The 12523-nt window shown below is 50.7% G+C and overlaps 1 pseudogene; it reads left to right on the forward strand.

Annotated features, from left to right (window-relative positions):
* Window positions 1-12114, forward strand: part of LOC132082059 (zinc finger protein ZFP2-like) — a 44792-nt pseudogene extending 32678 nt beyond the window's left edge.
* The last annotated feature ends 409 nt before the right edge of the window (window positions 12115-12523 follow it).

A 12523-nucleotide genomic window follows, 5' to 3' on the forward strand; every position in this document is an offset into this window, starting at 1 on the left:
TGAGGATGTCAGCAGCCCCCACTGAGGCCATCCCTGCCCAGAGACCGTGGGGGAATGGGCAGACAAGGAGAGCGTCCCTGGGGCTGGGGCAGCACAACTCAGAGGCAGCAGCAGCTCCAGCTGGGAAATGGAGTGTGGAATGTGGCTGGGAAAGCCCTGCCTGGGCTGTGCCAAGCAGGACTGACAAGCCCTGACCCCCATCCCCCAAACAACTCTCAAGGAGACATTTAAAAGGAATTATAATTGTTTGTGTACTCTGAGTTGGGCACACTGGAGAAATACCAACAAGAGATTCTCAGGAGCTCAAAAAAACAAAACAGCCTTTACTGGCAACTTTAGAAAATCTGAGGAACTTTGGCAAAAGGTTTTTTTATCACATTGTGGTGGTTTTGGTTTGATAATTCAAGATTTTTCTAATCTTGAAGTTTCTTAATTAATGTATTGATGAGTGTGTTGGGTTTTGGTGTCAATTAATTATGCATTTATTTTGTTGTGAGACAGGATTACGAGAAAGATAAAGTAGGCCTAAAATTTTAAAAGGGTATAAAGAAAATGGTATTAAAAGTAAATTAAAAAAGAAAAAAGTAGTAAGAATTAAAATGAACTCTTTAGTACAGTTTTTTTTCTTTACAAGTTTTTACTGACAATGTGAAGAAACTAAACTTAAAATTTCTTGTTAGTTTACTGCTTCTAGAATAGTCTTTTTTTTAGATTTCTTTGGGAGAGATGATTTTCCACGTTAAGCTTATGGAGATTTTTTTACAAGAGGAAAAAATTGGTTTTTTGTGGTTCTTAATTTAGTCATGGATAACAGTTGTCTGGGGAACTTAGTTATTGTGAAGTTGGTTTTATTGCTACAAGCTTGTTTTACAGCTTGTTGATGAGCCATGTTGACTTATGCAGTATTGTTTTAAAGATGAGTTCTTAAACAAGTAAAAGTTTTTATTATTTACTTTAAGATTATTTTACCTCTGAGAATAGAGATCTTCTCTTAGGGATAGTGGATTATGTTTTTTCCCTGTTTAAAATTTGATGAAATTACAGTTATTTTAACATTTGTTTACTTTAGTATGGAGGTTTTTGTTTGATATTAATTTGAATTTTTTAAATTGTTTTTTGTGTTTTAAAGGAAAATAGTTTTTTCTTTATAGTTGATAAGATGATTTTAGTTTTAAGATTAAGATATTTTTTCTTCTTTTTTGTTTAGGATTTAATTTCTTTTTTACTGATTTTGATGGGGTTTTTGATTGTTTTTATATGCCTGTATTTTGTTTTTTTCTTATACTCGAGGGAGGATTGAAGTATTCAAAGGACTAACACCTGACCTGCCAATAACTTGTGGTGGAAGTTGTGGTTGGGTTTTGTTAGGATTGGTTTCATGGTTTGTTTTTGGCTTTTTTTGTGTTTAATTTTAGTTGTAAGGTTATTTTGTATGGGTTGTATGATGTAGGGGGTTCTGGTTTTAGTTGTGTTGGGTGGAGAGAACTTGATGGTAAGATTTTAATAGGTGTGGCTAGGTTTGTTCTGGTTGGGGTTTTGTAGCCTCTTTTGTTTTCCTGTTTTGTAGTTGTTGGGGTTTGGTTTGGTTAGAATGGCGCTGATGGGGAGGTGGGGGGTGGCCTGGGGAGGAGGGAAGGGGCTCAGCCCACAGCAGGGTTGCTTGGTTTGGTTTGGTTTGGTTTGGTTTGGTTTGGTTTGGTTTGGTTGAAATGGGGGCTGGGGCCCGCTATTTCTTTGTTAACTGGAAAAGAAAAAGGAGATTCCTGGGTTTTTTCATCTTTAACATTTGTGTTTCACAGAGGCGTGTTCAGTATCTTAGTGGTCTAACAGATTGTCAGTAACACAAGAAGTTTTGTAATACTTTGTAAAATTCTTCTCATGTCAAACTACAACAGAAATTCAACAAACAAAAAATACTTCTGAAAGCATTGACTTGGCCCATTCAAATTGACAAACTGTAAGCCTGTTCATTTTGATTAAGCCTGTTCAATTTTGACTAGTGTTAATAAAAATTTGCAGAACCACAGAAACAGAAGAAGAAGACACAGAAAGAAAGACAAAAAAGATACAGAGAAGCACACACAGAGCTACCACCTCCTGGATTCCAGCACAGTTCAGATGGAAATTCCAAGAGGAGGTAGGGTCAAGATGTGTGCTTGCCTTGTGGTCAGCCTTCAATACCCCTTGGTCATCCTGGGCCCTTCCCCCAGCTGGGCCTTGGGCTCATTTGGTCCCTCAGGAGCTGGGCTGGGGCTGCAGAGGTGGCCGTGGAGCATTGCCTGTGCTGTGCCAGGGACTGGCAGCCACTGCTGGGCTGGGATAGAGGCTCTGGGGGGATTGGGGTTCCAGGGCAGGGCAGGGCTGGGGTTCCAGGGCAGGGCAAGGCTGGGCCTGCCCCTTCCTCCCCCACATGTGAAATGCTTCCAGCCAAGAATCTCCTCCAATCTGTCACAAGAGGGAACGTTGGAGGTGGAAATCCTAAATTTGGCCATGGGCACCTGGAGGAGAAGGACAGTTCTTTTCCATAGGAAGTAAAGCACAGAGTCCCAGCGTTTGAAAGGCAGGTGAGAGCATCACTGGGCCAAGGCCAGCTAGACTTGTCAGGAATGGCAGATTTCGTCTGGGAGCAGTCTTTGTATTTAAGGAATTTTCAAGCAGGAAACACGATTTCAGCCTTGGGCACATGCAGAAGCAGAACAGTTCTTTCCACAGGAAGGAGAACACAGAGTCTTCCCCAGTGTTTTGGGGACAGATGAGAGGTGACCCTTGTAAAACCACTGCAACACAGACTTGTCCTGGGAATATCCCTATGGAAACAATCTCTGGGTATAAGGAAATTTGGAGTTGAAATCCCAATTCTGGCCATGGATGCCTGGAGGAGAAGGAGAGTTATTTTCCAAAGGAAGGAAAGCATGGAGCTCCATCATTTAAATAGCAGATGAGAACAGATCTTCAACATGCCAACATCAGCTGGACAAGTCAGGCAGTCCACAGGAGTCCAAACCAGCCAGACCTATTCTGTGTTCCCTTGGTTTTATGTTTCCCCAATATGTCACAATGGCCCACTGATTACAAGAAAACTTGCAGTGTCACAATGGCCCCTAGGTTCCAAAAGGCCCCAGAGTATCACAGTGGTCCCAACGATTCCATAGCCCTTTCAGTGTCACAATAGTTTCTGTGTTTCCCCAGGCCCCACAATAACATGTCTCTTCTGTTCCATGAGCCCTGATTGTCACAATGGACCTTTGGACCCTGGGGGTTTGCAGTGTCACAATGGTCTCCTTTGGCTCCACAGTGTCACAATGGACGATTGATGACAGGAGATCCCTCTGTGTCACCCTGGAGCTTTGGTTCCATGCAGCCCTGCAGTGTCACAATGAACCCTTGGTTCAATGGGGTTCCACAATGTCACCATAGCCCCAAGGTTCCATGCAGCCCTGCAGTGTCACAAAGGCCTCTTGGTTTCATGAGGCCTCACAGTATCACAATGGTCCTCTTGGTTCTGTGAGGAACCCCAGGGTCACAAAGGTCCGACTGGTTCCATGAGGCCTCATAGTGTCACAATGGTTTCCATGATTCCATGAGTACCCTCAGTGTCACAATGGCCCCTTGGTTCCATGAGGCCATGAAGTCCCTTAATAGTGTCCCCATGGTTCCATGAGCCTTGCAACATCACAGTAGACCTTTGGATCCATGGGGGCTCACAGTGTCACAATGGCCCCTTGGTTCCATGATACCCCAAAGTGCCATAATGGTCTCCACAATTCCATGAAGCCCCTCAATGTAACAATGGACCCTTGGTTTGATGGGGTCTTTCAGTACCACAATGATCCCTACATTCCATGGAGTCACACAGTGTCAGTACTGTCCTGTTGGTTCAGTGAAGTCCAGCAATGTCACAGTGCTCTCCATGATTCCATGAGGCCCCACAGTGTCACACTGGTCCCTTGGTCTCACAGAGCCTCACAGTGTCACAATTGTCCCATGGTGTCACAGGGTCCCACAGTTTCACAATGGTCCCTTGGTCTCACAGGGCTCCACATTGTCACTAAGGCCCCTTGGGCTCACAGAACCCCACAGTGTCACAATGGTCCCTTGGTTCCATGGCCCTTGGCTGCTGCATTCCCCCCTCCCCTTCTCAGGCCGCCCTGCCAGCTCAGAAATGCTCCTTGGGCCTCAGCCTTGGCCAACAGCCCCTGGGCTCAGCTCCTCTGCAGCTCATCACAAACACTGTCTGCTCCAGGCACTGCTGCTGCCCCACCAGCTCCTGGTTCCTTTAGCAGCAGCCCTGGGAACGGTTTCTGTTCCCTCAGCGGCACAACATCCCTGTTCTCACACTGCCAAAGAAAGCTGTTGGTGCCAAGTGCGGCCAGGATGAGCCATTGCTGGGACTGAAGCCCCTCTCTTGGGGCCCTGCAAACAGCGCTCCAAAAGGAGCCCTTGGAGCTCTCCTGGGCCAGCCACTCCCTCTGAGTGGGGCCTCTCCCAGCCGGGAACTCTCCCGTTTGCTGCACTCGGGGATCCTGAACAACGACGGAGCCTGGGCCGATCCCCCCACTCCTCCAGGCTCAACCCTTTGCCTTTTGCTGGGGAGATGGCAAAGGATCCACAGTGAGCATTTCCTGCCCTCAGGGGAATTTCTCACAGGTGCCTTGCACTGACTCTTGGTGTCTGTGTGCACACAGGAGTGCCTGTGCTGGGGAAATGTGGCAGAAATGCTGCTCTCTGAGGGTCTTGAGTGCCTTGGACAGCTGAGTCAGGCAGATATCCAGATATCAGTAAAGAAGGTTAAGTCAGGAGATCTAAGCTAAGTTAAATGCTGCTAAGAGTTGTTCTTTTGCTAAGATGTTAAGTTTAATTTATTAGCTAAGTTAAAAATTCTTAAGTGTTATTTCTCTGTTAAATTGCAAAGTCAAGTTTTAAGTTACGTTAAATACTGTTAAGTGCTGTTCTTTTGCTAAACTGTGAAGTTGACTGTATCAGTTAAAATTAGGGTCTAAGTTCAGTCCTGTTAAGTTTGAGCTCTGTTAAGCTTTTAGGCCGTATTACTTTTATCCTTGCCCTTACTGCCATTGTGTTACACACACAGACAGGGACTGTTCTCAGTTCATTTCTGGTTTGATTGCCCGGATTCTGTTTGGATTTGTTGTTGCTTTGTTTCCTTGGTGTGCCTGAAGTGTCCAGTCAGGAGCAGAGTGACTCTTGCCAAGGAACTTTATGCTGCTGTCCCTTAATATTAAATCTGGTTTTTGCTGATCCCTTGCCGAGGATTTTTTCAGCGCTCTCAAGGCCTCATTGGTAGCAGGGTGAAGGAGCCCTGGCCCAGGCTCTGGCCCTGGGGGACACGGGGACGCTGCCGGGGGGTCCCTGTCCCACTGTCCCCCCCCAGGGCCCCGGCCCCCCGTCCCCATGTCAGGCTCTGGGGTCGATCTCATGGAACATCCTCTGGGGGAGGCTGCAGGGCCTGGGGGACCCGGGGGGACCCGGGGGGAGAGGGGACCCCGCTGTGCATGAGCAGGGTTGGACTGCTCTGGGGGGAACTGTGAAGGGGTACGGGGCAGAGTGACCTCACACAGCCCCTGTGATGTCACATAACCACCTGTGATGTCACACAACCACCTGTGATGTCACACAGCACCCTGTGATGTCCAAAGTCCACTCTGGGATGTCACAAAGCCATCCTGTGTCACAGAGCCAACACTGGCATATCTCTCTGTGATGTCATACAGCCATTTTGTGATGTCACAGAAATCTCAGTGATGTCACAAGGGAATCCCATGATGTCACTGTCCTGTGATGACACACCCTGTTCTGTGATGTTACTCAGACACCCAGTGATGTCACAACTCACTCTATCATGTTACAGAGCCACCGTCCATGATGGTAGAATCTGCTCTATGGCCTCACACCCTACTCAATGATGTCACCGCCACATCTGTTATTTCACAACCCCCTCAGTGATGTCAGAAAACTTTCTCTGTGATGACTCTGCAATGTCATGGCACACATTTGCAACTCACAGCCTGCTCTATCATGTCTTACAGCCATGCCATCATGTCACAGTCTTCTCTGTGATGTCACACAAACCCCTCTATGATTCTGTAGCTGCTCGATGACCTCACACAGCCCACTCTGTGCTGTCACACAGGTCCTTACTGACATTCCAGCTGCTCTGTGCCTCTGTGACACAGCCCCAGAGGTGCTGGTGTCACACAGCCCCCTCGGGGCCATCCCACAGCCCCTGCCAGTGCTGAGCCCCTGTGAGCTCTGTCTGTGCCCTGCTGGTGTCCCTGAGGGGCCCTGGCAGTGCCCCAGCCCTGCTGGGCTGTGCACAGGAGCTGCTCCTGGCCAGAGCTGTCTCTCTGCAGCGCTGCCCTTGCCAGGAGCTGCCTCTGGGCCAGGAGCCCGGCCCAGCTCAGCAGCACAGACACAGCACAGGGACTTTATTGACCCTCTGGGGCTTTGGTGCTCTTTGCATCAGACTCAGTCCCCGACAGTGCGCTCAAACAACTTCTAAAAAACTCAAAATCAGATTCAAAGTCCAAAGATTCTTTAACTTTTACTGGGTCCCACTGAAACCCTCTCCTCCCCAGTGACAGAATTCCTGTAGTGTGGGTTCTCAGATGTCCTGGGAGCCCTCACAGCGCTTCTGGCCAGAATGTCTGCTGAGGGCAGCCAGGCTGCTGCAGGGGCAGTGACCTCACAGCCATCACCATGGCAGCCCTGTCCCCTGGGCCTGGCTCTGCCCTTTCCTCTGCCCCTGCCTTGGCTCTGCTGCCATGAAGACTTTTGTCATTAATATCTTGTCCCCAAGGTGCTGGGGCCAATGGCTTCCCAGTCAGGCTCCTGCGGCAGAAGTGGCTTTTCAGAGCCCAGCCAGGAATGAGCCCTGAGGCAGCAGCTCTGCAGGCCGGGCTGCCAAGGGAGGCTTCTGGCCATGGCCTGCAAGCAGCTGCTGCTGCTGCCAAGGTGCCTTTGGTGCCTCAGGCTCTCCCTGGCACAGCTCCCAGCACGGCACTCTGCCCTTGTGCCCGAGCCCTTCCCTGTGCTGGGGCTGGCCTGGGGCTTTGCCTGCAGCGGGACCTGCCCTGCTGATGGCACAGGAAAGGCAGTTCCTGCTGGAGCAGAAGGCTCTGCCTGCAATGGGCTCCAGCAACTCCAGCATGGCCCTGTTGACTTGAAAACTGCTTCTTAGAGCACTATATTCTAATAATTGTTATAGCTCCTGAACTGTGGAGTAAATGAATGTGGTTAAGTTCTTTCTTCTAATCATGATTAGAATCAATTAGAGGAATATTTATGTAAATCTATTGGGTATCCCATCGTTAATTCTGTGGGACAAATTGGGTTAAAGGTTCAATTCCACCTCTCCAATCCTTTACACCTCTGAAAAAGTCTGGGGCTGGGATTGGATCCAGCCGCTCCCAGTCTCCTGTCTTAGAAGGAATTTTAGAAGTTTAGGGGCCCTGCAGGGGTTTGAGGATCCATGGTGGCTGTTCAGTGTCATTTCTCCACCTCATGATTTAGCAGGAGTTTTTCCAATAAAAAAATAAAGCTTTCGCCTGAAGCTCCCACTGTGCCCATGACAGGAACCCCTGTGAGTGTCTGGGACATCCTGGCTCTTTGGCAGCCTGGGGACTCCTGGGATGTCACCGTGGAGCCTCCGTGAGTGCCTGTGACAGATCAGTGCCTTTGCAGCCCAAGGTGCCCTGGGATGTCACCATGCAATGGCTGTGACTGCCTCTGACCAAAGAGCTCTTTACCATCCCAGAAACCCCTGGGAGGTGTCCATGGAGCCCCTGTCTCTGTGTGTGACATTCCAGCTCTGGAAAAGCCTGGAGAGTCTTGGAAAATCCCCATGGAATCCCTCTGAGGGTCTGTGACAAATCTGACCTGTGGAAGGCAACCACCACCAGCTCCCAGTTGCTATGGTCAGTTTCCATGGCAACCATCACCAGCCCCCTGTTGCTATGGTCAGTCCGTTGGCAGCTCCATGGAGACCCCATGTCAGGGGTGGTTGCCATGGACACCAGCTCAGGCCTGCAGCCACAGCCCGTTGCCATGGCAACCATTGGCAGCCCCATCCCCAGGCTCATGGGATCCCAGAACCACAGAATTGGCTGAGCTGGGAGGGACCCATCAGGATCCTCCAGTCCAACTGCTGGCCCTGCACAGGACACCCCAACAATGCCAGCCTGGGCCTGGCAGCGCTGTCCAAACGCTGCTGGAGCTCAGAGAGCCCTGGAGCTGGGACCCTTCCCTGGGGAGCCTGGGCAGGGCCCCAGCAGCCTCTGGGCAAAAGCCTTTTCCTGACATCCAACCTGAGCCTGCCCCAACTCAGCTGCAGCCGTTCCCTCCACTCCTGTCCCTGGGCCCCAGAGGGAAGAGGTTCCCACAGCCCCAGCCAGGGACCCGCTCCCAAGGCTGTTGCCATGGCCACCAGGGCTGGGACCAGCTGGGATGCTCGGTTTCAATGGGCCAGGGTTCAGGAATGGTATTGTCCAATTTCCTGCTCCCGCTAAAACTGTGCTGCCCTTGCTGCCCTCTCACCTCTTGTGGAAAGAACAAAAGGCAAAGATCCCAGGTTGGGATAAGAACAATTTATTTGGAACAGCAGCAAGATAAGGAACAAACAAGAAAAGAAATAATACTGGTAACAGAAGGGATAAAATAAAGGGAAAACTACAACACAACTGACTGTCTCTTCCCGGCCACAATTTTCCACTGCCTGGAAAGGACACCCTTCTCCTCAGGAGAGAGAGAGAGAGAGAGAGAGAGAGAGAGAGAGAGAGAGAGTCCCTTTCTTGCCCCCGGCAATGTCCTGAGGTGGGAGAGAATATAATGACATGTTCATGCCCTGACCCTCATGTGTTTCTTCACAGCCACATCATGTCCATTGGCAAGGGCAGGAAAAGGTACAGGTGTTTTCCCAGACTGAATCACAAGGAACATGGACCACCAGGGCTCTGCTTAACATGGGTCCTCCATGGGGGTTGAAGCTGGAGCAGTGCACGAAGCTCCTCCTGCACTTGGGGCGTTGGCAGAGCTTACTTTACCGGTGCCTCCTTTGGTGACTGGTCAAGTTAGAGCTCCGGGCAAAGCTCTTCCCACATTGGGGACACTCGTAGGGCCTCTCCCCAGTGTGGATGCGCCGGTGTCTGATGAGGTGGGAGCTGTGCTTGAAGCCCTTCCCACAGTCAGGGCAGCAGAAGGGCCTCTCATCTGTGTGAATCCGCTGGTGCAGGAGGAGATTGGAGCTGGTCTGAAACCTCTTCCCACAGGTGGGGCACTTGTAGGGCCTCTCCCCAGTGTGGATGCGTTGGTGGGTCACAAGGTTGGATCTGTAGCTGAAGCCCTTCCCACATTCTCCACACTTGTAGGGCCATTCCCCAGTGTGGATCATCTGGTGGCAGATCAGGGTTCTGCTCTGCCTGAAGCTCTTCCCACACTCCAAGCACTTGTGGGGCTTCTCCCCATCATGAAGCTGCTCATGGACCACCAACTCTGAGCTCTGGCTGAAGCTCTGTCCACCTTCCTGGCTCTGGGTAAGTCTTTCCTCCTCAGAGCACCCTGGGCTGTGTTTGGAGCCCCTCTTCCTGCAGGATCTCTGGGGATTTTCCTCCCCATTAGAATTCTGCACTGTGGAGTCAATCAAAACAGCCTCTTCCATTTGGTTCTGCCAAGGAGATTTTTTCTCCCTGGTCTCCATCATCAGCTTTTTGTCTGGGGAAGGAATGGCAAGGAGAAGATGGGATTTGCCTCCATTCCAGAGGGAAGGGGAAGGAGATCCCCCCAGTGCATCCCCAGCAGGACGGTCTTGGCACCAAGGTTGTCCTGCAGCCGGGATCTGTGCTGGGCTGGGAGATGGAGCAGGAGAGAGGGGGAAAGGGGCACTGATTTCCTCCTCACCTGCCTGGGTATCCCAAGGCTCGTTCCTCTTCCTCTCAGCCTCCCCCTCCATCCAATCAAGGGTTGGGAATGGGAAATCCTGTTCTGGGGAGAAAACAAAGGGTGCGCACATTGTCTTTTGTTCTGGGATCTGTGCTGGGCTGGGAGATGGAGCAGGAGAGAGGGGGAAAGGAGCACTGACTTCCTCCTCACCTGCCTGAGTGTCCCGGGGCTCCTTCCTCTTCCTCACAGCCTCCTCCTCCATCCAATCAAGACTGTTTCCAAGTCCTTCCAAGTTTCCAAGAATTCTTTCAGAAAGAACCACAACCTCCTCAGAGAAGGGAACCATGCTGTTGTCCAAGGCACTTGGAGTCAGAGAACAGCGCCCTGAACACACTGTGCCCAAATAATATTGCAATATGGTTAAAAAATTGTTACAGAGATGCCTCTGCCCCAATTAAGGTGCTAACGAGACCAAATCCAAAATGGATTTTTTTGAACAGTAAATGTGAGGTAGAGAGAGAGATGGAAAGAAAGAGAAAAGGGGGAGAGAGCAAGGGACAGAGACCTCGTCTGGAGGGAGCCAAGTGTGACATTGTCCCCTGTGTGTGTGGCCTTCCCGGGGTGGGGGTTTTACACTTGAGCCAGTTTGGGTAAGGGGAGCAGGGATTACCCCACTGCTTCAGGCTGCAATGCAAGATGTAACCAAATGCATGTTTTCAATCCCCATCTTCATCAACTGCTATAAACAGGCAGGGCAGTGTTCTTTATCTCTTGCATGACTCACCCCTGATAACGCCCTCCAGGGGAGATATCTTCTGCTAATGGGCCATTGAGTGTCACTGCAGGACTGATAAAATTCCATCATCCCATTGTGGGATGCTCCGCCCAGGGGGAGGATCCAAGCATTCCTACCTGGATATAAGCTGAGCCTTGCAACACCAGGAGCAGCTTGCCTACTGGATTCCCAGAGGACAAGAGCTCCATAACCACCACTGGACCTTCAGAGGAAGACCAGACTCTTCTACAGGATCACTGCTCTGACAGAATCACGTTGATCACTCCAACAGGACTGAAGCCACCATTTAATGGGACTGCTGCCACCACCCTGACCAACAGGGTGTCAGGTTATATCCTGACTCTGTCAGTTTAAGGCAGTGTTTCTGTATCATTGCCCTGATCTAAATTTTCTTCTTAAATTGTAACTCCGACTTAGACTCTCCCCCAAGTTTGCCTTCAAACCAGAACAAAAGACAATGTGCGCACCGTTTGTTTTCTTCCCAGAACAGGATTTCCCATTCCCAAATCTTGATTGGATGGAGGAGGAGGCTGTGAGGAACAGGAAGGAGCCCCGGGACACTCAGGCAGGTGAGGAGGAAGTCAGTGCCCCTTTCCCCCTCTCTCCTGCTCCATCTCCCAGCCCAGCACAGACCCCTGGATGCAGGACAACCCTGCTGCCAACACTGTCCTGCTGACGATGCACTGGGGGGATCTCCTTCCCCTTCCCTCTGGCACACAGGCAAATCCCATCCTCTCCTTGTCCTTCCTCCCCCAGACAAGAGGCTGAGGATGGAGACCACAGAGGACAAATCTCCTTGGCAGAACCTCATGGAAGAGGCAGTTTTGAGTGACTCCACAGTGCAGAATTACAGTGGGGAGGAAAATCCACGGAGATCCCACAGGAGGAGGGGCTTCAAACACAGCCCAGGGTGCTCTGAGGAGGAAACACCCACCCTGTGCCAGGAAGGTGGACAGAGCTTCCGCCAGAGCTCAGAGTTGGTGGTCCATGAGCAGCTTCATGATGGGGAGAAGTCCCACAAGTGCTTGGAGCATGGGAAGAGCTTCAGTCAGAACAGCACCCTGATCAGCCACCAGATAATCCACACTGGGGAATGACCCTATGAGTGTGGGCAATGTGGGAAAGGGTGAAGCTGCTGCTCTGCCCTCATCACCCACCTGCGCATCCACACTGGGGAGAGGCCCTACACATGTCCCGAGTGTGGGAAGAGGTTTCAGACCAGCTCCAATCTCCTCCAGCACCAGCGGATTCACACGGATGAGCGGCCCTCCCGCTGTCCCAACTGCGGGAAGAGCTTCAAGCAAAACTTCACCCTCATCATCCACCGGCGCAACCACACCAGGGAGAGCCTCTACGAGTGTCCCCAGTGTGGGATGAGCTTCACCCAGAGCTCTCACTTGACCAGACACCAGCGGAGGCACTGGTAAGGAAAGCCCTGCAAATGCTCCAACTGCAGGGGGAGCTTTACGCCCAGTTCCAGCTTCATCCCCCATTGGAAGTCTCACATTGTGAAGAGCCCTGGTGGTCCATGTTCCTTGTGATTCAGTCTGGGAAGACACCTGTCCCTTTACCTGCCCCCGCCAATGACGTGATGTGGGATTGAAGAACATGAGGGTCTGGCCACGGCCTTGTCATTACATTCACTCCCGCCTCAGTTCATTGCCAGAGGCAGGAAAGGGTCTCTCTCTCTCTCTCTCTCTCTCTCTCTTTCTCTCTTCCTGAGGAGAAGGGTGTCCTTTCCAGACAAGGGAAATTGTGGCCAGGCAGACCCAGTGAGTTGTGTTTAAGTTTTCCTTGTAAACAATTTTATTATCAATATCCTTTCTGATCCATTTG

This window comes from Ammospiza nelsoni, chromosome 19, assembly GCF_027579445.1.
Source record: "Ammospiza nelsoni isolate bAmmNel1 chromosome 19, bAmmNel1.pri, whole genome shotgun sequence".
Lineage (NCBI taxonomy): Eukaryota > Metazoa > Chordata > Aves > Passeriformes > Passerellidae > Ammospiza > Ammospiza nelsoni.